Below are 23,576 nucleotides of genomic sequence, written 5' to 3'. Positions count from 1 at the left end.
AAAGAAAGGGTTAAGTGGTGGTAGTGGCATGTGCCTTTAATCCCAGAAGCAGAGGCAGGTGGATCTCTGAGTCCCAGGCCACCTTGGTCTACAAAGTGAGTACCTGGACAGCCAGGGCTACACAGAGAAACCCTGTCTTTAAAAAAAAGAAAGGAAGGAAGGAAGAAAAGAGAGAGAGAGAGAGAGAGAGAGAGAGAGAGAGAGAGAGAGAGAGAGAGGAAGGAAGGAAGGAAGGAAGGAAAAGGAAGGAAGGAAGGAAGGAAGAAAGAAAGAAAGAAAGAAAGGAAGAAAGAAAGAAAGAAAGAAAGAAAGAGAAACGAGAGAGGAAAAAAAGAAAAGAAGAAAGGGCCTAAGGAGATAACTCGATTGGTAAAATACTTGACATGTCGACATGAGGACCTAAGTTTGATCCCCAGCATTCATGTGGAAAGGTTAGAATGTAGGACACACCTATAATTCGAGGTTAGAGAGGCAGAGTCAGGAGGATCCCAAGGGCTTATTGCCCAGCCAACCAAGTTGAATCAGCAAACTCCAAGTTTCCTGAGAGACTCTGTCTCAAAACATAAGATGGAGAGTAACTGACCACTGTCCATCACACTCACCTATCCCTATGCATGCTGTTCTAGTTACATTTTGTTATTGTAATAGAACACTGACCAAAACTGAGTTGGGGAGGAAAGGGTTTATTTGGATTACAGGTTATAGTCTATTGTCAAGGAAGGCCAAGGCAAGAACTTGAAGTAGAAACCCCAGGAGAACACTGCTTACTTTTCTCCATCTAGCTCCCTCACAGGCTCATGCTCAGCTGGCTTTCTTTCAGAGCCCTGGCTCACCTGCCCAGAGATGGCACTACCCACAGTGGTTGGTCCATCCTACATCAATTAATAATAAGAAAATGCCTCATAGACAGGCCCACATGTCAGTACCATCCAGGAAATTCTTCACTGAAGATTTCCTCTTCCCAAGTGTGTCAAGTTGACAACAAAACTAATCAGGACACACACACTCACTCACAAGAAAAGAGGAGGAAGGGGAAAGGGATGAGGAGACAGATCTCGGAAAGGGGAAAGAGCCATACCATAATGGAGGCTGATATCAAAGTATGCAGTCACCTGCCAAGGAATAAAAGAGTGCCAGGAAGGAATTCAAGAAGCTAGAAAGGGACAAGCAAGAGACATCTGATTCCACCCTGAGGAAAAACAGAGAGAAATTCCTGTGCTAAGCTACCAGCTCCTGGCATTTTGCTGAGGGAGTCCTAAGAAACTAATACACTCACTCTTTTATTGGTTTTTCAAGACAGAGTTTCTCCGTGTAGTTTTGGTGCCTGTCCTGGATCTTGCTCTGTAGACCAGGCTGGCCTCAAACTCACAGAGATCCACCTGGCTCTGCCTCCCAAGTGCTGGGATTAAAGGTGTGTGCCACCACCACCTGGCCCTAATACACTCAATTTTTAACTTTATTTCATCAGATCATTGTGAGGCATCTTAATCCTTGCCTTTACTTTTGCCAAAGAAATGGATAACAACTGGAATAAGTTAAAATATACTAAGGCACCCAAAGAAACTGACCTTATTTCCTCAGTGCAGGAAGGTTGAACTGGAAGTAGGAAGGATGGACTGCCTGAGGTAGATGTGACCAGAGGACGGATGAACAACCACCCTTATTTTTTTCTTTTTATTATTAATTAATTTTCCCAGCCAGATCACAGTTTTCCTTCCCTGTCTGCTGTCCTCCCAGTCCCTGCCTCCAACCCTCTGCCTTTCCTGCCCCCACCCACTCCTCCTCCTTTCTCTTCAGAAAAGGGTAGTCCTCCCATGTATTTCAGCCAGCCATGACATATCAAGTTGCCGTAAGACTAGGCACCTCCTCTCCTATTAAGGCTGAATGACACAAGGGTTCCAAAAGCAGGTGACAGAATCAGAGACAGACTCTGCTCTCACTGTTAGGAGTCCCACAAGAAGAACAAGCTACACAACTGTAATATATATGCATGTATGCAGAGGGCCTAGATCAGTCCCATGCAGGCTCCTTGGTTGTCAGTTCAGTCTCTGTGAGCCCCTATGAGCCCAGAATAGTTGATTCTGTGGGGTTTCTTGTGGTGTCTTTGGCCTCTATGGCTTCCGTAATCCTTCTTCCCCCTCTTCCACAGGACTCTCCAGGGTCTGCCTAATGTTTGGCTGTGCCAATCCTATTCTTTAGAATGGCTAGAAGTTGGTACTATGGCAGCCAGTGTGGTTGCTGAAGAAGGGAAGCATTGCATGTATTTTCAAGACAAAGAGATAGCAGGTTCAAAATAGCCACAACCCAGAAGTTGCCATCATAGCAGGCCCCTGACCCAGGCTCATTCCTCTGTGAGCTGCCTTCCTAAGAACACCTTTACACAGTGCTCAGAGGTGCTTCAGCCTGGCTTAGCAGTTAGCCCATGCCAGACTCTCACATGGTGTGTTAGTAACTGGCCTTGTCTCCTCTTCCTTTGGGTCTGTGAGCATTTCCTGTACAGTGGGTCTTTCTCTCACCTCTTCAGCACTTAGTATGGTTTTTCCCTACAGAGAGACTTCCCAGAAAACTCGGCTTAATCACATATTTGGGCAAAGGAGGAGATACATTGAAATGAGAGAGATTTAGAACGGTTGTTATGTACTACCTTCTGTGCTACCACCTCTCCAGGGTTCCCAGTGTTCCTACCCAAAACTGTAGAACTGGTAAAGAAGATCTCGGTCCATGTTTAGAAGAAACAAGTATGGGCCAGAAAACTTGAACTGACGTGGGATAGATATTGGGAATAGAGTCATCAAAGAATCGTACTCTGGAGGGACCTTAGAGAATGTGCACCCCACCTGGACTCGGGATTTGATGTTCAAACTTACCATCTAACAGAAAGGGCAGAGCAAGGAGTGACATGAGCATACATCTCTGGAAGGGTCACTTGAAGGTGGAGTTGTGGAGTAGATCACATACAACCCTGTCTGACTACCAAATCAGCAAGCTCTGAGACCCTCTGTCTTCTATAGCCTGCCCTATATTGTAAGATGCAGTCTTCAGGGCACCCATGGTTGTGAATGCTGCAGCAAACCCAATCAAGCACCTTCTAACATTATTTAAACTTCTCAGTTGTCCCTCTGTGGAATTCTCTCATCTTCCCTACAGGGTTAGCAGGTAAGACACCAAAGGGTTTTTATAATGTTTACAAAAACATGACACAAAATTGAAAAATGTTGAGCAAAGTAGCATTTCAACATTGTGAACTATTTTCTTCTCTGCAAGTAAAGGGGGCAGAATATTTTCAGGTCTGCACATGGTTTAGGCCACATCTGAGTATAATCCAGTGGAGGGACTCAGAAGATGCTTGGAGGATGTTGACTAATGACTTCAGGATTACATTAGGGAAATCCCAAGGGTTGACAGACTTTGGACTTGGCTAAATTTGGATGTTAGACATTTATTTATCCATATTAATTGTAAACAGCTCAAGAGGATTCAAACTAATTATTCCCCCTTGGAGGCTTGTTGTTGAAACACGAAGGGCACATTTCTTTCAAAATAAACGACCTGTCACCACTTGAAGCAGGTCTCTTCTTTGCAATCCATCTTTGGCTCCAGTGCTGGCTTCATGTTCCAAAGCCCTTCCTCCCTCATGTGACTCCTCTCCCCTCTGACCACTGCAAGCCAAGTCCTCTCAGTCTCACACACCCTTCCTCCTGGGCTTCCTTTCCCACACTCTGGAAACATTTCCTTGACAATGGTCACCTTTATGCTCTGCCCCTCGGCATAAGGTGGAGACCAACCTTGTGCCAGTACTTCTTGCTTTCCCCTTATAAATCTCAGGGCCAGCCTCGTCCAAAATTCACAGAAACAGAGGCTTGTGTGTACAACCTGCTTGGTAGTTCTCGCCTTCTCATTACTGGTTGTGGCATCCTCAGCTGGACCAGGAGTTCTTTGAGGGTGAAGATGGGTGTCCTTGCCCTGAGAAGTATCCTTAGACAAAGTTGATGAGCATCAGATGAGTAAACAGGGAGTCTGGGTTTGCTTAGTTGGGGAAATGAATTTTCTACACCATTCCCGGGTCAATTGCTGGGCCATTGCCGAGTCCCTCAACTCAGGGTTGTGCTCTGCCAGCCTGCAGTTCCTTACTCGCAAATACATCCTTCTCTAGCATGACTTTAGCTTGTTAAGGTATGGTTTCGAGAAAGAAACCTTGGGCCATGTACATGTTAGGTAACCATTCTGTCACTGAGTAATTTCTTACTTTAGTTAATACACAGTCTCCCTAAATTGCTGAGCTTAGCTCAGACTCAATCTGTAACCCAAGCTGGCATCGAATTGCAATCCTCTAGCCTCAGCCTCTTGAGTAACTAAGATTACAGGCACGTACCAAATGTCTTATACTTTAATGTAATATATTATTTTTCCTATAACCTCCTTTGTAGTAGATTCTATATTTGAGTCCCTTAAATTTTCACACAGCAACAAACTAAACAGGAGTTCTCCATTCTGTGTCTTCAAAAGAAAGCCCATTCCTAGTTCCTCTCTCTATGTCTTTTGCAGGATGATGTAGGCAAATGAGAGAGACTCAGACCCCAGGAGTTTTCCCATCCTGTGAGATCATTTTGTACCCAAGAAAGACTCTACTACAGTGCACTCCTGTCTTTAATTCAGGGTCAGAATAATGCCATTGATGCTCTTGCATCATAACATACTCCTCAGAACGGCTCCTACGTCCTGGTGTGCCACATGTGCACAAGCAGGTGGAGAAAGACGCTGTGGGGCTTGGCCTCAGTTGCATGGAAAAAAAATCTGAAACTAAAAAGAGAGGCCATTTCTCCAGCTTGGGTCCAGATGAGGATTCAAAATATAACTCAGGACTTTCAAAGCATGATTCATGAGTTGGAGGAGTTATGGAGCCGTGTGTTTGAAAGGGGCAGAAAAACAGTAAATCCCAACCCTCTCATTGATTCCAAACAAGTGTTCTCATGGTTGCAACCTGGAAGCATTGGAGCAAGTAAAATATTCTGGTTTTAGATGATAGGGAAGACAGCTTCTGTTAACATTGGATTTTATGTTTTTCTACAAAAGAGAATTGCTCATTTCACAGTAAGAAAACAAATATTCCAATTTTTAAAGGTAAATATTTGATAGAACCTATGTTTTGTCCCAGTTTATGCAGTACTGTTCTCTTTTCTATAAAATTAGCATCACATTTGCCCTCCCTCCCTCCCTCACAGGGTTTCTAGAAGAATTCACCAGAATGAGGATGAGAATGTTCTTAAGGAATACAGCTGTCTATATGCAAAGAAGCATTGTTTCTGTTTAGTGGGGTTTGAAGTTCAAATGATGGAAAAGTTTTCCAAAACAACTTGATGAACCATTATTGCCAATGTTCACATCTAAGTTTCCTTCATTTTTGCTTTACTTCATTTTATTCTGTGCAGCCTGTACTTTCAAATTTATTTTTAAAGAAAAGTCTTTATATTTTGATAAGTAAAGATTAGTGAAGATGGACAATGAAACAAAATGACCTCTCCCCTGTCCTCCTTCTAAATAAAATTAAAACCCTTGGGATTGACAAGTCCTTGGTTTTCTTTTAGACTCCACACTCAAACCGGGTGCTGGAAGAAGCAGCAACCAGGCAAAGCCAACCAGTACAGCCAAACATGCCCAACAAAAGCTTGCTTTCTCAGGGAACCGCACCGGAAAAGGAGCAGCCGAGCAAGAAAGGAAATGCCTGGTGATCACCCTGATGCAGCTGTGCATCACAGAGAAGCAGCCAAGACCACGTGGGAGCCAAGACCAAGACCACATGGGAGCCAGGACAGAGACCACTTGGGAGCTGGGACTGCTACTCACAGGCCATAAAGAGGAAACTCACACCAACCACAACCTCTGATGGGGTGAAACATGTGATAACATGGTTATGGAGCTGGGCCTTGATCCCTTCCAGGAGGTAATGAGCTTCCCCCACCACCAAACCACCACCGTATGTGTGGTGTCAGTGGAGACCATCTAGGAAGCTTTCATCCGAAAGCAGCGAAGGACTCCACTCCACTGTAGCTGTGTCAGACGGCGACTGAAAAGTCAGGTTTGCAACCTGAGCTAAGTGACAAGCAAGAACTCTCATCCCCACTCAGCATTAGCAAGGGGTCCTTCCCTCAAAGTGATATCAATAGAGAGCAAGAGGCAACTGGATACTCACCCCTAGCTGTCCATGATGAGGTGATCACCCTGCCTCCTATCCTTCTGTCCAAGCTGTGCAAAAGAAAATTAACCAGGTAAGACATAAGATTCAGGGTGAGAAATAAGGGTCTAGTTTTGTTCTACTCATCGACATCCAGGTTTCCCAGCACCATTTGTTGAAGATACCTTTTCTCCAGTGTGTATTATTAGTATCTTAGTCAAAAATCAGGTGGTTCTCTATTCTGTTCTATTGATCTTTGTGTCTATTTTTTGTGCCAGTATCATGCTGTTTTGATTACAGTAGCTCTGTAGCATAACTTGAGAGCAGGTATGGTAATCCCTCCAGTATTATTCTTTTTGCTCAATATGGCTTTGGCTATCTGGGATCTTTTGTGCTACCATAAGAACTTCAGGACGTTTGTTTTTGTTGGTTTTTTCTTTTTCTATGAAGAAGGTCATAGGGATTCTTACAGGGATTGCATTGACTCTGTAAATTACATTTGGTAGGACAGTCATTTTCACAATATTAGTTCTACCAATGCATGAACATAAAAGGTCATGCTATCTTTTAGTGACTTCTTCAATCTCTTTATTTAGAGATTTTTAAACTTTTCATTGTAGACGTCCTTAACCTCTTTGGTCATATTTATTCCTAGATATTTTTTAGGCTATTGTGAGTAGAGTGTGTTTATGATCTTTTTCTCAGCATGTTGTTATTGGTACATAGAAAGTCTACTGATTTTCTTATGTTAATTTTGTACACTGCAACTTAGCTAGAAGTGTTAATCAGTTCTAAGAGTGTTCTTGCAGAGATTCAGAGTCTCATAACATTGTATTCAAAATGTTCAGATTCCAACTCAAATTACTCAGGATGCCAAGAATCAGGGTGACATCCAACTGAAGGAGAAAGACAGTTAACAGATGCCCATGCTGGGTGACAAAGACATTCAAATTATCTAAGATTTTTAAAGCAGCCATCAGAAAAATGTTTTGATGAGCAATAGTGAATGACTTGAAACAATTAAAAATGTCTCATCCAGGCAATAGAAAATATGAGGAAATTTTTATGACTGAAATATAGAATAAATTATTACTTTCTGTTAGATAAATTCACACCCTGCTCTTAGGTGTATCTTTCTGAACAATTATCTTTCTCTATTAACTCTCATGCTTAAGCCTATATTAAAATATTTCTAATTATAACAGGTGTGATGTCATACACCTTATATTCAAGCACTAGAGAAGCAGAGGTAGGGATCTTGGAGATACCTTTATTAAACCAACTATGCATATACATACTATATATATATATATATATATATATATATATATATATATGAATTCAATAGCCAAATGAATGGAAGATAGGAAAGAATCATTGGATATGAAGAATAGAATATTACCTGAATTGAATTTGAAGAACAGAAAGGACCTAAGTTAAACAACAGAGGAAAATGAACAAAATGAACACACACACACACACACACACACACACACAGAGGCCAGAGGGCAGTCCCAGATTTGTTCTTCAGGAGTCTCCTATCTTGTTTTCTGAGACAGGATCTCTCATTGAGGTTTCCTATTAGGCTAGGCAGGCTGTCCAGAAAGCCCCAGGAATCTGCCTTTCTCTGCCTCCCTACTAGAATTACAGAGGTATGCCAGCACATTCCCAGCTTTCTTATAAGGATTCTCGGATCTAACTTGGATCTTCAGGATGACTCTAAAGACTAACCATTTTCCCAGACCCCATAGTCAAACTTCTTAAAATTAATGACAAAGAAATCTGGCATGGTGATGCATGCCTGCAACCCCAGCGCTCAGTAAATTAAGGCAGGAAGGTTCTGTGTGTCTGAAGTGATCCTGTGCTATATGGAGAATTCCAGGCTAGCCAGTGCTAAATGGCACAAAAAAAAGAGGGAAAGAAAGATAAAAAGGAAGAAAGGAAGGAAGGAAGGAAGGAAGGAAGGAAGGAAGGAAGGAAGGAAGGAAGGAAGAATAAAATTTTTAAAACTTAAAAGGAAATCAGATTTTGTTGGGGTTTTTGTTTGTTTGGTTTGGTCTGGGTTTTTTTGTTGTTGTTGTTTTGGCTTGGTTTGGTTTTGTTTGTTCTGGTTTTTTACTGATTCTAAGAACTGAACTTAGGACACCATGTATTCTCCATAGGCATTCTTCCATTAAGCTATACTTCCCAAACCTCTTTTTAACTTTTGAAACTGAATCCTGCTAAGTTGTTCAAGCTGGCTTTGAACCCAGGCAGGCCTTGAACTTGAAATCCTCCTGCCTCAGTCTTCCAAGTCCCAGGAATGACAGGCCTATATCACCAGGCCCAGCTAGAAAAAATAATTTTGAAATCAACAAAGGACACCACTCCTATAAAAGGAGGAAGAACTCTGTGGACAGCAGAGGAGAAGCTGCTGTTGAGTCCATAGTCAGTGGCATGTCACTCTCATACTGAAAAAAAAAAATATCCAGGAAACATATTCTCTGAGTATAAGGAGAAATTGATAGATTTTCTAGTGAAGTAAAGCAAAGAACAAACCTATGGTAGAAGAATAGCTAGAAGAGAAGAATGACAGAAGAAACCTTCAAACACCAGAGAAAAAGAAAAAAAACAAAAAATATAGATAAATGCAATGCCTTCTCCTCTTGGGTTCTTTATGTTTAAAGCAAAATAAAGAAAAAGAAAAAGCAACAGCAACACTCTGACATGGCTCAGAATATATTAAAGGAAACATTTGACAAAGTTCCATTGCTTGAAGAAGGATAAATGGACAAAAGAGGAAATGATATTTCCAGATTTCATTGAAACTGGTTTGTGGGGGGTGGGGGAGCTGGTAATTATCCAAATACAACGCAATACCCAAGACAATCAGAGAAATGCTATAGGAAGAGAAAGCATCTAAAGCACTAAGATAAATAAAAATGCAAATGCAAAAAAATACTCAAGTGGAACACAGGATGTGAGTTTAAAGCAAATGAAAAAGTGAAAGCATACATCAAGCATAAAAGAATAAAATTAAATTAAAATTAACACCTAACATAGCAATAATCATTCAAATGCAAATGATCCAATACATCAACTAAAAGACAGAGATGGGCAGAGATCAGAAACCAAGACTTGAGTGTACTCTGTTCACAAGAATCTCCTCACAACTATAAGACATGGAATTGAAAGTGAAAGGGTGGGGAAAGCAGTCATAAGCAGATATAACGAAAGAAAACCAAGACTTCAGAGTAAAGAAAATTACCGGTGACAAGGAGGGACATTCTGTAATGATGAAAAAGTCAGTTCACCAAAAAGATGTAGCCACCCTAAATGTGTGTATACCAAACAGCAAGCTGACAAGAATTCGGCTGTAATAATGAGCAGCACTGAAAGGGAAAGTCAATCCACTGCTAAGTGGGGTGGAAATACTTCCGTCAGTGTTCTCTATAACAGCTAGGGAACCAGCAAGGTCACGGAAGAACTCAACAGTAATAACCACTAGGGCCCAGTCCCTATCAAACATCTCACCCAGCAACAGGCAGATGCTTGCTTTTGTCAAGAAACCATGAAACTTGTACCAACACAGCCCATATCTTGAGTCATTTTTTTTTAACTACAAATATAAAGGATTGAAATCAAACAAAATATGTTCTCTGAGCATATTTGGATTTGAACTAGAAAACAATAACAGATAGATTAAAAATAAATCTTGCCGGGCGGTGGTGGCGCACGCCTTTAATCCCAGCACTTGGGAGGCAGAGCCAGGTGGATCTCTGTGAGTTCGAGGCCAGCCTGGGCTACCAAGTGAGTCCCAGGAAAGGCGCAAAGCTACACAGAGAAACCCTGTCTCAAAAAACCAAAAAAAAAAAAAAAAATAAATAAATAAATAAATCTTATTGCAAACATTTGGAAAATAAACAACACATTTCTAAATAATCCATGAGTCAAAGAGGATACCTTGGGAAAATCTAACAAACACACAAACTGAGAGGAAATGAAAATTATATCAAGTTTGGGAGACATGGAGAAAGTAGTGTTGGCATGAAAATCAGTAGTACTCAATGCCTACATTAAGAAAGACAAAAATGTAATCCATAATCTGAGGTTCCATATGAAAAACTCAGAAAAAGAACTTAATAAAGCAAATTTAAATGTGAGGGAAAAAATTAGTTAAATTGAAACCGTAAAATACAGAAGTACATGGAAACAAAAAACTTGTGCGTACACATACACACATAAATAAATTTAATTTTTAGAGATAAAGGTAAGTAACCCTGGCAAACATATAGCAAAACATAAAGAAATACATAGAGAACATAAAATTATGAAAAATGGAGTATGAAATATAACATAGACTCTTAAAATATCAAAAAGTATAAATTATTGTGCATAAATTTGACAGCTGGGATACATGGACCAATTACTTGAAAAAACTGTCGTAACTCAGTGTGAAATAGATACTTTGACTACTAAGGAAGTTGAATCCATAGCTTGAAAATTCATAAAAAAAAGAAATTTGTAGACCCAGAAGACAACTGAGGTTTCTACTCAGTATCTTAAGAATCAACAGGGTCTACACCAGTTTATTCCAGCTCACAACTGTTTGAGAACAGCTAGCATTACAATGTGGCAAACACTGACAAAAACTCTACAAAAAAAGAGAAATATTCATAAATGTATGTTCTTTATGAGTAGGGATGCAAAAAAATCTCTTGACAAAATACCAGCAAATATAATTGAGCAAAATATAAAATGAATTCTATACCATGATGAAGGTTTGGTTCAGTACTTTAAAATCAACCAACGCAATACACCATGGTCACAGAAAAAATCACATGATCACATAATCACAATTTGACACTTTGACAAAATTTGGCACTCATTCATGATCCATAAAAAGAAAAAAACTTAGAGAAATAGGAATCAAAGAACTGTCTCAACTTGATAAAGAGAAACGATCAAAAATTAACAGCTAAACGTATATTTAACAGTGAAAGGCTGAGGTTTGGATTATCCATTCTCACTGCTCATATCAACAGAGTACTAGAATTTCTACTTACTGTAATACTGGAAAAAGGAATTGAAGTACTGTGGTGATCTATTGTGTACCCTAATAAACTTGCCTGAGGATCAGAGGAGAGAGCCAGCCACTAGATTAGACATAGAGGTCAGGCAGTGGTGGCACACATCTTTAATCCTATCACTCGGGAGGCAGAGATCAGCCTGAATCTCTGTGAGTGCAAGGCCACACTGGAAACAGAGCCAGGCAGTGGTGGCACACACCTTTAATCCCAGTACTAGGAAGCACACATGCCTATAATCCCAGGAAGTGATGTCTGGGCAGAGAAAGGTATATAAGGGGCGAGGAAACAGGAACTCACTCTCTTTAGACTGAGGATTTTGTAGAGGTAAGAACTAGTGGCTGGCTGTTCTGCTTCTCTGATCTTTCAGCTTTCACACTGATACCTGGCTCTGGGTTTTTTATTAATAAGACCTTTTAACATTTGTACAAAGTACAGATTGGAAAAGAATACATAAAGTCACCCCTATTTGTGGAGGACTGAAGCGTCTACAATTTAAAATAAAATCTTCTACAACTAGTAATTTACCAAGGCTTCAGGATATAGGATGAATGAGCAAACAAAATATTATATTAACAGCAAATATACCAACAAACCTAAAATTAAAATTTATCTATTGATTTGTTGATGTAAACCTCAAAACAAATAAAAACATGTGATCATAGACCTAACAAAGCACACATGGGACTGCTATGTTGAACACAACATATTAAACAATAAAAAATAAAAAGAGAAGCAGGCATGTTCTACACACGAACATTTTCTATTGTGGAAGACTCACAATAGAAAAATGATAGCTCTAGCCAAACTGACAACAGGTTTGACATAATTTATATAAAAAGACCTGAGTAGTTTGGTGATAGAATTCCTGCTAGCATGTGGGGGGTTCTGGATTCCAGAGTCAGCATGAAAAATAATTAACAACAATAAAAATATTTCACAGAAAAATACCAATGGGATTTTCTACAAAAAGTCAAGATTATTTCAAACTTTTATATGAAAAATCAAATGAACCATCACAGCTAAAACAAACTTAGAAGTAAAAAGTAAGTTGGGCTGGTCTACTTAATTCCAAGATAGACTAAATAGCTGCGTTAATTGAGACTATGTAGTATGCACAAGAGATAAATTCATTAGTCAATGAAATAGAGTAGAAAAGCCAGGAATCATCTTTCATGAACACATCCAACTGATCCTTGACAAAGGCAAGAAATAAACTCATCCCATAAGCAACTGATAACTTTTGTATCAGATGATGCTGGAACAACTAAGTACCCATGGAGAGAGGTAACTCATACCTTTCCCAAAAGTTAACTCAAATTAGCTCACTAATGTAAAAGGCAAAGCTTCTAGGGAAAAAATAGAGACTTTTCAAAATTTAGGGCTAGGCAGATTCATACCAAATTCACAGGCCATAAAAGAAAACAGACAAATGTACTTTATCAAAATTTAAAACTCTTATGATCACAGATCATGAAGCTAAGATTGCCCACAATGAATTTCTGACCAATAAAGAAGTAGCATTAGACAGTTTCTAACCCAGGCCTCAGGAAACTGCCAATTTCTGCTTCCTGTCTTTTGTGACACTCACTCTGAAGGAAGCTTACACACTCCTGTGAAGCCACTGCTCACGGGAGCCCAAGCAAGCCGCATGGAAGACCCGTATGCAGAAAAGGACACCTGGACAGCCCCTGATCTTCCATCATCTCACATGACTGACACGGAGAAGAACCAAGGAACCAGAGTCCAACCATGAGCCAGAACCAAGATCCTGGTGTATGATTCCCCAATGTGTCATACAGGTCATCTGTAGCTATGTGAGCTACAAAATTTTTGATCTACAAATTCATAGACATTAAAAAAACATGGGTGCTGTTTTACCTCACTAATGCTGGAAGAGTTTGCTATGCAGCAGTGGACAAACACAACTGATACTTTTAAGTGGTACCAATAGTGGAGACAGTGGTGTCTCCTGAGATGATTAAAATGCTAAACTTTTAATCCAGGACCAGCTGACCAGAGTCTAGACAAGCCTCTGCCTTATACTAGGTGTATACTCCTAAGCAAGTTAAACTCCCCAAAACTGTGTCCCATCCGCTACAGAAGAACATGAATGGTAGTCATATCTAAAATCTGATATTTTCTTTCTAACTTTTATGACTAGTTTTCTTTCTTAGATTCTGCAACAAATTGGACTTGAGATTTGAATTTTACAAACTAACTCATACAATTTCATAAATATTAAATAATGAATATAATTGTCCAAGACATAGCTCCTGGCATATATCATATTAATTCAGCCTACAGTAAGTGCTCAATAAACACTCATAAAGTAGACACTCTTACTGCATATTAATGGGAATATTCTTCATTCATGACAGACAGTGAGTTCTAGTTCAATGTTTCCCCAGGCCATCAGGGTAGCTTTGAGGCCTTTCCTTTGGCAAAAGACATAACCTGTCGGCTACATGATAACCTGGGTTGTACTTCAGAAGATAAAAAGGTTATTTGTGGGGAGAAAAAAATCATGAAATGCAAACATCTAGGGTTCAGTTAATAGTAACACATCCATATTGGTTTCTAAATTTGAACAACTACACCATAGTAATGTAGGAAACTATGATTTTTGTCCTTTATCACAAGTTTCACTGCCAAGACTACAACACGCCTCACTGTTCTACATTTTAAAACTAATAAATTAAACACTTCTTTACCTACCTTTTTCCCATCTAAAAATATTTTTTCTTTATTTTGTTTTAGGTAGACTCTGTGATGCCTAATGTCAATTCAGTTGTCAACTTGAAGAGATCACTTGGGAGAGGGGCTTCTTGGCATTTCTGTGGGACAGTATCTTGATTAGTTTAAGATGGGATCTTGGACTATATAAGAGAAAGTGAGCTACGCACATGTATCTATCATGCTCTGCTTCTTCACTAGATGCACTGAGGCCAGCAGCCTCAAGTTCCCACAGCTATGACTTCTCCATGATGGACTGTACTCTGAAAACTGTGAACCAAAATAAACACTTTCTCCCTTAGGCATAGTGACAGGAGGACTAGCTCAGCCAGGGTATTTCCATGTAACCTAAACTGCCTGAAAACTGTGACCCTCCTGCCTCAGTTTCCTAAGTGTTGGAATTACAGTCATGAGCCACCACTAACTCCCATCTTGAAAATATATTTCTAACCAAGAGAAGATGGCTGAGAGGAGTATCTTTTTATTTTAAATAAAAAGATGAAACCTCTATCTTATTTTTCCTTTCAGATGTAGCTATTTGTCTACTGTTCTTTATCCTCAGTGGTGTCCTGCAACATCAGCTAACACTCTTAATTCATACACAAAGAAACTTTAAGAGCAGTAGACCTCCATTTGAGCACATTCATTTGTAGGACAAAATGCTCAACGGTCTTATTAATAATAATAATAATAAAGGAGCCAGATAGTGGGGTGAAAACCGAAAAATCAGAGGAATAAGACAAGCCACAGCCAATCTCACCTTACCAACCCTCAGCCTCCAGAGAGCTACTTCCTGTATACTCACACCTATATCCTTTCTGTGCCCTGCCATCTTACTTCCTCTCTCCACCCAGATATATCATTTCCTCTTTCTGCCCAGCTCTATCACTTCCTATCTGTCTGTACAGACCTCCAGACCTCTAGGGTTAACTAGCACTGGGATTTAAGGCATGTGCCACCACACCTAGCTCTGTTCCCAGTGTGGCCTTGAACTCACAGAGATCCGGATGAATCTCTGCCTCCCAAATGCTAGGATTAAAGGCATGTGCTACCACTGGCGGACTTCTATGTTTAATATAGTGGCTGGCTTTTTCCTCTTATCTCCATGCAAGTGCTGTGGGATGTTCTGTATGGCAAATGTGTTGCTAATTAGTCAATAAATAAAACACTGATTGGCCATTGGCTAGGCAGCAAGTGTAGGCGAGACAAGGAGGAGAATAAAGCTGGGAAGTGGAAGGCTGAGTCAGAGAGACACTGCCAGCCTCCACGATGAGAAACAGCATATGAAGATGCCGGTAAGCCACAAGCCACGTGGCAAGGTATAGATTAATGGAAATGGATTAATTTAAGCTGTAAGAACAGTTAGCAAGAAGCCTGCCACGGCCATACAGTTTGTAAGCAATATAAGTCTCTGTGTTTACTTGGTTGGGTCTGAGGGGCTGTGGGACTGGCAGGTGATAGAGATTTGTCCTGACTGTGGGCCAGGCAGGAAAACTCTAGCTACATGCAAGCTTTATTTATTAGAGCACAAATAAAATATCACCACATTCATTCATTCCACAAGTGTTCACCTATGATGAGCAAGATCCAGGCCCCAAGACTCCAAGAGTGCAGCAAGGCAGTACAATCCCTGACCACCCAAACATGCAGTGTGGATGCCAGCAGCAACAAATGGAGCCCATGATAAAATGCTAACCCTCACCTGTGGAAGGTTCCCATGGAGAGATAGTTTGTACTCTGCTAAGGACCCCTTACCACATCTCAGAAATCACCACTGCATGGCACCCTGATGACTTAAACTACCATTGAAATCATTTAGTGCCATTTAGTCTTTAAAAAAAATTTACTTCTAATTTTTGTACTTAAATCATGTTTTTTCTGTGGTAAGTTTTTCCTGTAGCCCTCCAAAGCCCCACTAAACCTATTTTTACTGACTGTGCACCATTCTTTGGAAGGTGTTTAATGGTGGAGCATTTTGGTGATTTCTGATTTCTTGCTCCCTAAGAAATGCCATTATGTATAATAGCTTTCCCAAACTCCGAAGTTGTCCCTACCTATCCCAGCACCCCCTGCCCCCTCCCAAGACTAAAATATAATTGTGAAACCAATGGATAAAGCCTGAGAAAAAGTGTGTGGCAATCCTTGGCTCAACCCTGGCTGAGTGTACCTGGTTATCTGACGCTGTTAGGTGGAGGGGAACAGCATCCCAGTGCAGAATGGAGCTGGTTAGAGGGGCATAGTTCTACCTGTCCCAGCTGTTAACACCTTAGCCCTGCCCTACTACTATTGTCTCAGTATTATGGCAGTGAGGGGCACTTGGTGGACATGAGCCTTCCCCACAATTCAATGGACTTGAGTTTGTGTCTTCAGCATGGGGAGGGGTCTAAGGAACACAGCTGTGCTGCAGCCTTTGGTTTTCCCACTTTGAAGCCACATACATCAAGTTCTCCACTCAGGCATCTGTTTTTCCAATGGGAAGATCCCTGAAACAGGAATGGTGGTGAATTCCCCCTCCATAGAATGCCCCAGGACTCTTCAATAACCAGAGGATGCTGTGCTCTGAGGGGTCTCAGTTCATTTTCTGTCACTAATAACAAAGTACCACATACAGGATAAATTATAAACAAATTATCCCCACTCCAAGAGGTTTATTTTGACTCACAGCTTAGAAGAAAGGTCACTAGCCACACCTGATAATAGCCTTCTTGTTGGCAGAGTAGCATGTGATATCACATGATAGAAGACTAGACAGATAGTACCTGTCTCTTCTGGTCTTGGTTCTGCTTATAAAGCACCAGAGGTCAAGTCTGGAGCTCCACCCTGATTACTCCATCCCTGTCACCTCCAAAAGAAACCCACTTCTCAACACTATAGTTGGATTGTCTCCACCCTTGCAATACCTCTTAGTGAGGATTAAACTCCAATGAGAGTTCTGGGAGGGGACAAATCATATTCACACAGAAAGGGGGATGTGGGCCAACAACCAGGAATGATGGTTGACTCCTTCGTGTGAAGCCACTTACTCCTTCAAGCTGTCTTCAAGCTTTTCAGAAGCCTGTACCAAGAGGCCCCAGGCCTGATTATTTATGGTAATTACAATACAGGGTATATAAGCTGGGGCTTATATATATAATGTATATTATTAAATTATGGTAGAAAATTACTTACTGACTAAAGATATGAAATAGTCGAGTAATTTTTCTAAACTGAAACTCCTTTGTGTGTGGGTGTACACATGCACACACAGAAAGAAATCAGTGTCTAATGGCCCTCTTCAGGCTCTAGTCCCCCCCCTTCTCTCTCTCTCTTTGTTTGTTTTTTGTTTTGTTTTGCTTTGTTTTTTGAGTTCTCACCAGCCTGGAACTCTCTAATGAAGCTAGGCCAGCTGGCCAGTGAAGCCCAGGAATGCCCCTTTTGCTGCCTCCAGGTCACTGGGACTATAAGCATGCACCACCACAACTGGCTTTCTGACATGAGTTCTAGGGGCTCAAACTCGGGCAGCCATGCTTGCAAAACAACCACCAAGCCATCTCCTTAGCTCTGAAACTCTTTGGAAGATAATCCCTGAGCCTGTAAGATGAAGGTGTCATTAGGGAGTCCATTTTGAAGAATTTTGAAAATAGAAAATATTCATATCAAGCCACCATGATGAGAAAACACATTTTTAAGCGCGAACAGCACAGAAGCCTACTCCATATCCACGGTCCTTGGACGAAAACTCCACCCACCAGCCAGGTAGGCAACATACAGGACTTTCTAACAGAGGAAAATGTGAAGGGTATCTCTGCTGCTTCTTTTTCTCCCAGGAGCCACAGAACTGTTCAGCTGACCCCTGGGACCTTTTCTAAGTTGGCCCAAAGCAAATGGGAATTCCATTTGTCTGGGAAGGACTGAGCTCTGAGGATCTTCCAGGATGCAGTTTCTGAGGGGAACCACCCCATTGGAGATTTTGCTGAACACCATGACTTGAAAGTGATCCAGTCAATGACAAAGCACTGTTGGCAACAGACTGTTTATAAATCGGTTGAAAATGGACTCCTCTTCCTCTGAGACACCCCCTGGCCACCTGGGTCAATAATTAGGGAATTGTTTGGACTGGAATGCTCTTTGCCTGGGTCAGCAAGTCCATTCCCAGGCACAGAGGTGGGATCAGGTTCATTACTCTAAACAACTCATGATGAAGAGGGCCCTGCACTCTCAGGATGGCTCCGGGGCTGGAAATTCCATGTTCTTTGGCGGTCCACCCTCTCATTCTGCCTGTCCTGCACAGCCCCTGTTTCAATTTTATTTTTTTAAACCCCAAGCTCTGAGCAGCATGTTTTCTCTTCTGTAACTTAAGCCATCCACAGCATTCCCTTCCATATAGTCTCCTTACCTATTGTAAAACTGCTGGGGGTGGGGTGCTCTCTTGTCTTCCTGAGACAGGACAAGGCTCTGCCTCTGAAAGGCTCTGTCCTCCACATCTTAAGTGACTGATTTTATTAGTTTGGAGATTTCTCCATCCCTTCATCAAACTCCCTACACTCACTTCACCTTGAAAGGATAAAAAACCCTCACAAAAGCATCTGCCAGGGAAGTGACACAAAGGGATAACCAGTTCCCTCTCCTGGCTCTCCTCTGATGGGGTGTTTGGGCGGCTGTGAGGAGGGGAGGCACAGAGAGGAGATCAGATGAACTGACCGCCTAAGAACACAATTTTTGTGGGGAGACCCTTAGGATTATTAGGACAGCCTGACCATCACATGCCGATGAAAACACGAAGGCGGAGTCAAGGAAACAGCTCAGTAAGTAAATGTTTGTCTTGCCAACACAAAAACCTGATGACATCTGCTTGCAAACCAGGTCCTGAGATCCCTGTGGTTCACGGGTCAGCCAGTCAAGCTGAACTGGGGAGTTCCAAGCCAGTGAGAAACCCTGTCTCAAAAAAATAAAGAACCCATGTTGATGTCTGGCGCGCGCGCACGCGCGCGCGCACACACACACACACACACACACACACACACACACACACACACCACAAATCTAAGGCTTCATCTCCACTTATAAACAAAGCCCAAGCCCATCTGTTCGTTTCCCAAAATCTCCCAACAGCTCTTTCTCTACTGCCCAACTCTTTCCTCAGTTCCTCTCAGCTCCCCCACCTACCCACAGATCCACAGCTGCTCTTGAGTAAACCCAAGGCTTCTTTTGAAGCTGTTCCCATCCAGGCAACTGGACTCGAAGCTGTGAGTCACTCCTAAGCCTGCCCCTGATTGGCAGGATCCTAGCTGCTTCCTGGAGACCTCAGAGCTGACCAGAGCCTCCTGGCATCTTCCCAGGCATCAGCTCCAGAAGCAGGATGCTTGGCCTGAGTTGATCTCTGCCTCTCCTCAAAAGTACCCGGACCTGAAGAACAGTGCTTTGTTTCTGGAAAATGTCAGGGCCCTGGTTGAGACATATTCTTTGTGATGTCATATATATATATATATATATATATATATATATATATATATATGACTTACTTAATGCTCCCCACCGGGAACATCCCTAAGCCACACTAGTCTACTCTGAACTCTGCTTCCTTTTGGCCTTTGTTTTTCTCTAGTGGTCCATGGGCTCCTAGCATCAGGAATGCCTGATAAGCTTAGTGATAAAGCCAATTCTCTGGCCTTGCCCAGTGAGGCAGAGTCTCTCTAGCGATGGAGTCCAGAACCTGTAACTTTTACCCCTCCTGAATAAGCTACTCAGAGAAGCATGCTTGGAGCTCAGAGTAGGGAAGCATGTCTTAGGTCCATGCCATGTGCTGCCCTTCTGTGCCTTTGCCATTGGGTCCTCTGTTCACCCTTGAGCCAGGTGCAACCGTCCAATGAGTATTAGCAAATCTTCACAGGTCTAATGTTACATGTTAGGTGTGGAGGGCCAGTAAAACCCACAGCACTAATGTTTCCCCCACCAAAGACAAGGAATAGCTGGTGGTTCTTGTTCTGTTCAAGAAGGATGTGAAACCTTTAGAAGATGGAGTCTCACTGAAGGAAGTTGATCACTAGGGGCACAACTTGAAGTTTTATACTCCCGCCCTACTTCCTATTCATTCTGTTTCCTGAGGGCTGATACAAGGTGACCTGCCAGCTTCCTGTTCCTCCTGCCAGGCATTCCCAACTATCAAGGATTATATTCCTCTGAACCTATAAGTCAAAATAAACCCTTTATCCTTTAATTTGTTTTTCTCAGGGTATTTTATCACAACTGACAAACAAGACAATGACTGAGAAATTCAACTGAGATACGAGGTCTGCACAAAGGCATGCAAAGCCAGACACTCAGAGTGGCTCCTCCCACTCTGGCTACAGGGCCACCAGTCTCCCTTTGAGCCTATGAAAACTAGAATGGCCCAGGAAGAGGTATGAGCCTCATCCATGCAGGTTGAGGTAAGTGGCCATACATGCCTCTAGCTCTTTCCCAGGCCTAACCACAGTGGGTTGCACCTGCCCCATACTGGTCAGATCTGACTCATTTTCTCACCACACCATGATAAGCTTTGATTTGATTAGCTGCCAACAAGCCCCATCCCCAAACCCCATGCCAGCCTCGGGATTCTCTCTTCTACTCTAACCTATAACTGAAGGCATTAACCACCTCTCTCATCTCTCACAGAGCAACGTCAATATTCTCAAATCACCAAGGATTCTTCTCTAGAGCAGCAACTCAATAGACACCATTCTTATATTTCGAACATGAATGTTATATAATCTATGCCCTGTCTCTTTTCTAAGGACTGAAAGAGGTCTGCTGTAGGATACATCCAGCGGTTTTAAAATTTAATGAGAAAAGAGTGGGAGCTGGCTCAGTTAGGAAAGTCCTTGCTATGCAGACATGAAGACCTGAGTTCGATCCCTAGAATCCATGTAACAACAGCCAGGCACGGGCCAGGAGGGCGGCTCCACGGGCAAAGGCACCTGCTGCCAAGCCTGGCGGCCTGAGTTCAATCCCTGGAACACAAGGGGTGGAAGAAGAGAACCAACTCCCACACATTGCATTCTGACCTTTACACCTATGCCATGCATAACACATGCTCCCCGACCCACCCAAATAAATGAATACGTGCCTGTAGTCCTAGCACTGAGAGGCAGAAACAGGAAGAGCTCTGGAGCTCGCCAGCCAGCCTAGACACTGATCTCAGAAAACAAGGTGAACCATGGCTAACGAATGATACCCAAGCTTTCCTTTTGGCCTCCATGCAAATACACACACATACACAAACACAACAAAAAAATTAACAAAGCAAAATTAAAATTTCATGGTGGTCTTAGGAGAGAGTCTGAGGAGCAAGCCCTATCCTCTGCTTAGCCTAAGCCTCCCACTGAGCCTGACTTCCCTGGGAGGTACAGTATGGGGAAGCAGGACACAGGTCCTAAACACTCATTTAAGGTCTTCTCAGGTTTGGGGCTGGACATTCTGATTGGGCAACGAGTGGTATGATATCAGTTCCTTGCACCATCCCTTGGTGGCTGACGCTGAGAAGGAGGATTCTGCAGTCATTGGTGGGCTTCCAGAGAAATGCTTCCCACAATGAGGCCAGATATAGATATGTAAAAATTAGACAAATTAGTAGACAGCATATGGGGCTGGTAGATGATGGGGAAGGGCCTTACCTGCAAGAGATAGTCCAGAAGCCCTTCCCAGCAAGTAAGTGTGTGTGTGTGTGTGTGTGTGTGTGTGTGTGTGTGTGTGTATGTGTGCTCTGCATGCCTGCTGTGGATATCGCTCTGTATAAATAAAACAGATTGGCCAGTGGCCAGGCAGGAAGTATAGGCAGGACAAGGAGAGAGGAGAATGCTGGGAAGTGGAAGGCTGAGAGGGACAGACCTGCCAGCCACCGCCATGACAAGCAAGATGTAAGGTACCGGTAAGCCACGAGCCACGTGGCAACTTATAGACTAATAGAAATGGGTTAATTCAAGATAGAAGAAGTAGATAACAAGAAGTCTGCTGTGGCCATACAGTTTATAAGTAATATAAGCGTCTGAGTGATTGTTTTATACGTGGGTTGTGGAACTGCAGGGCTTGGTGGGACCTGGAGAGAAGCTCTCCAGCTGTGTGTATGTGTATGTAACAACTTGTAGCCAAGTATTTTTTCTGCTATTAAAGCAAGCACCTATTTCAGCTCTGGAGGTCACCCTTGCTCTCATGAAGAGCCTAGCTGGCCCTGGGTAAAAGCTACAGTCATGATAACTATGCTGTTCTCTCCCTTGCAGACATCCAAGACAAAGAGGGCACACAGCAGAGGAAGGTGAGAAGCCTTTTTAAAATTAGACAACATCTTAGAGAGCACATTTTCTTTATCTCCAGACCAACATCCATTAACCTACACTTAGTGAGAGTCAGTGCTACTGTTCAGGAAGACAGCTCGAATGGGTGGAAATTGCTGTTGTATATCCAGGGGAGAAGAGGTATGACACATATTAAAATTTTTAAAAAAGGTTGGTTTCTAAGGAAGCAGTGACCTGATAGAAATTTGAGATTAAACTCTGATGGGCTATGTCAAACTACAGAGTACCACTAGCTGATCCTCCACACAGTCTGAAAACCACTCCATGTCTGTTCATAAAGTTTCTTTTTCAGTTGCTGTAAACTCCATCCCACCAAGCCCCAACCTTTCAAGCAGATACAGCAGCAATGTTATGTGGTAAATCTCAGGATAGAAGGTATTTCATAAGTAACTGAAGCCAGGCAACAGCAAGGGAAACGGCTTCTTTCTTCCCAAGATGAAGATCAGAATCCCAGACAATGACTTTTTGTGGCTCCTGCCCGATTCCCTCACCTGCACCTGACCTCTTACCACTACTGTCCGCCCCCAAAGCAGCTCCTGGTTCCTTCACCAGGAGTCATTCTAAGTGTCCGTATCTTACAATAATGGCCATTCTTTTTTGGGGAGGTTGTTGCATTGCTCATCACTATCCCCCCTCACAAAGGAGAGGGAGGGAGAGAGAGAGAGAGAGAGAGAGAGAGAGAGAGAGAGAGAGAGAGAGAGGACATTTGTCTCCCAGAGGTAGTCTTCTTGCCCTTCTGTTGCTTAAGCAACTTTTTACTATATCCCTGAGGAAAACCCAAGCTGCCAGTTCCCCTGACTCGGGTCCCCAGCAAGCCCACCTCCCCCGACCCTCTTCTCTCCCATCTGCTTATAATTTAATGCTCTGTGTGTTTTAATCATTTCATTAGGCATGTCCTTATTTTGAAATGCAACTAATTCTTCAGTTCAAACAAACAGCTAGTAATCTAAAAACAAGGCTATTCTTTACTCTGGACTCCAGATTGGCTCAGAAGAAATATCACACCTATTTTGAGGAGGGTAAAGGAAACAACTGTTCCTGATTTTTTTAAGCTGCTGGCTCTCAGTGAACATACGTCAGAGATTTCTGAGTCTTCTTCAGAAGTTTAATATCAACTTGAAGACATTTTCTTGTGGAGTTTTCACCCTGAATATTTGTATAACATCTGTTATTATTAATGCTTATCAGAAGATAGGTTTAGGCTGGCAGTGGTGGCGCAGGCCTTTAATCCCAGCACTCGGGAGGCAGAGGTAGGCAGATCTCTGTAAGTTCAAGGACAGCCTGGTCTATAGA

At 42.2% G+C, this 23,576-nt stretch overlaps 1 long non-coding RNA gene across 1 annotated transcript in view; it reads right to left on the bottom strand.

Moving 5' to 3' along the window:
- The window catches only part of LOC128095179 (uncharacterized), a 33,384-nt gene that overhangs the window by 1,928 nt on the left and 7,880 nt on the right, over nt 1–23,576 (bottom strand). The window contains exon 2 of the long non-coding RNA XR_008213177.1: nt 6,191–6,243. This is a non-coding gene — a long non-coding RNA (uncharacterized LOC128095179). The remainder of the gene's footprint in view (nt 1–6,190; nt 6,244–23,576) is intronic.

This window comes from Peromyscus californicus, unplaced genomic scaffold, assembly GCF_007827085.1.
Source record: "Peromyscus californicus insignis strain IS unplaced genomic scaffold, ASM782708v3 Scaffold_4__1_contigs__length_199733344, whole genome shotgun sequence".
Lineage (NCBI taxonomy): Eukaryota > Metazoa > Chordata > Mammalia > Rodentia > Cricetidae > Peromyscus > Peromyscus californicus.
This window is presented reverse-complemented; position numbering and strand designations above follow the sequence as displayed.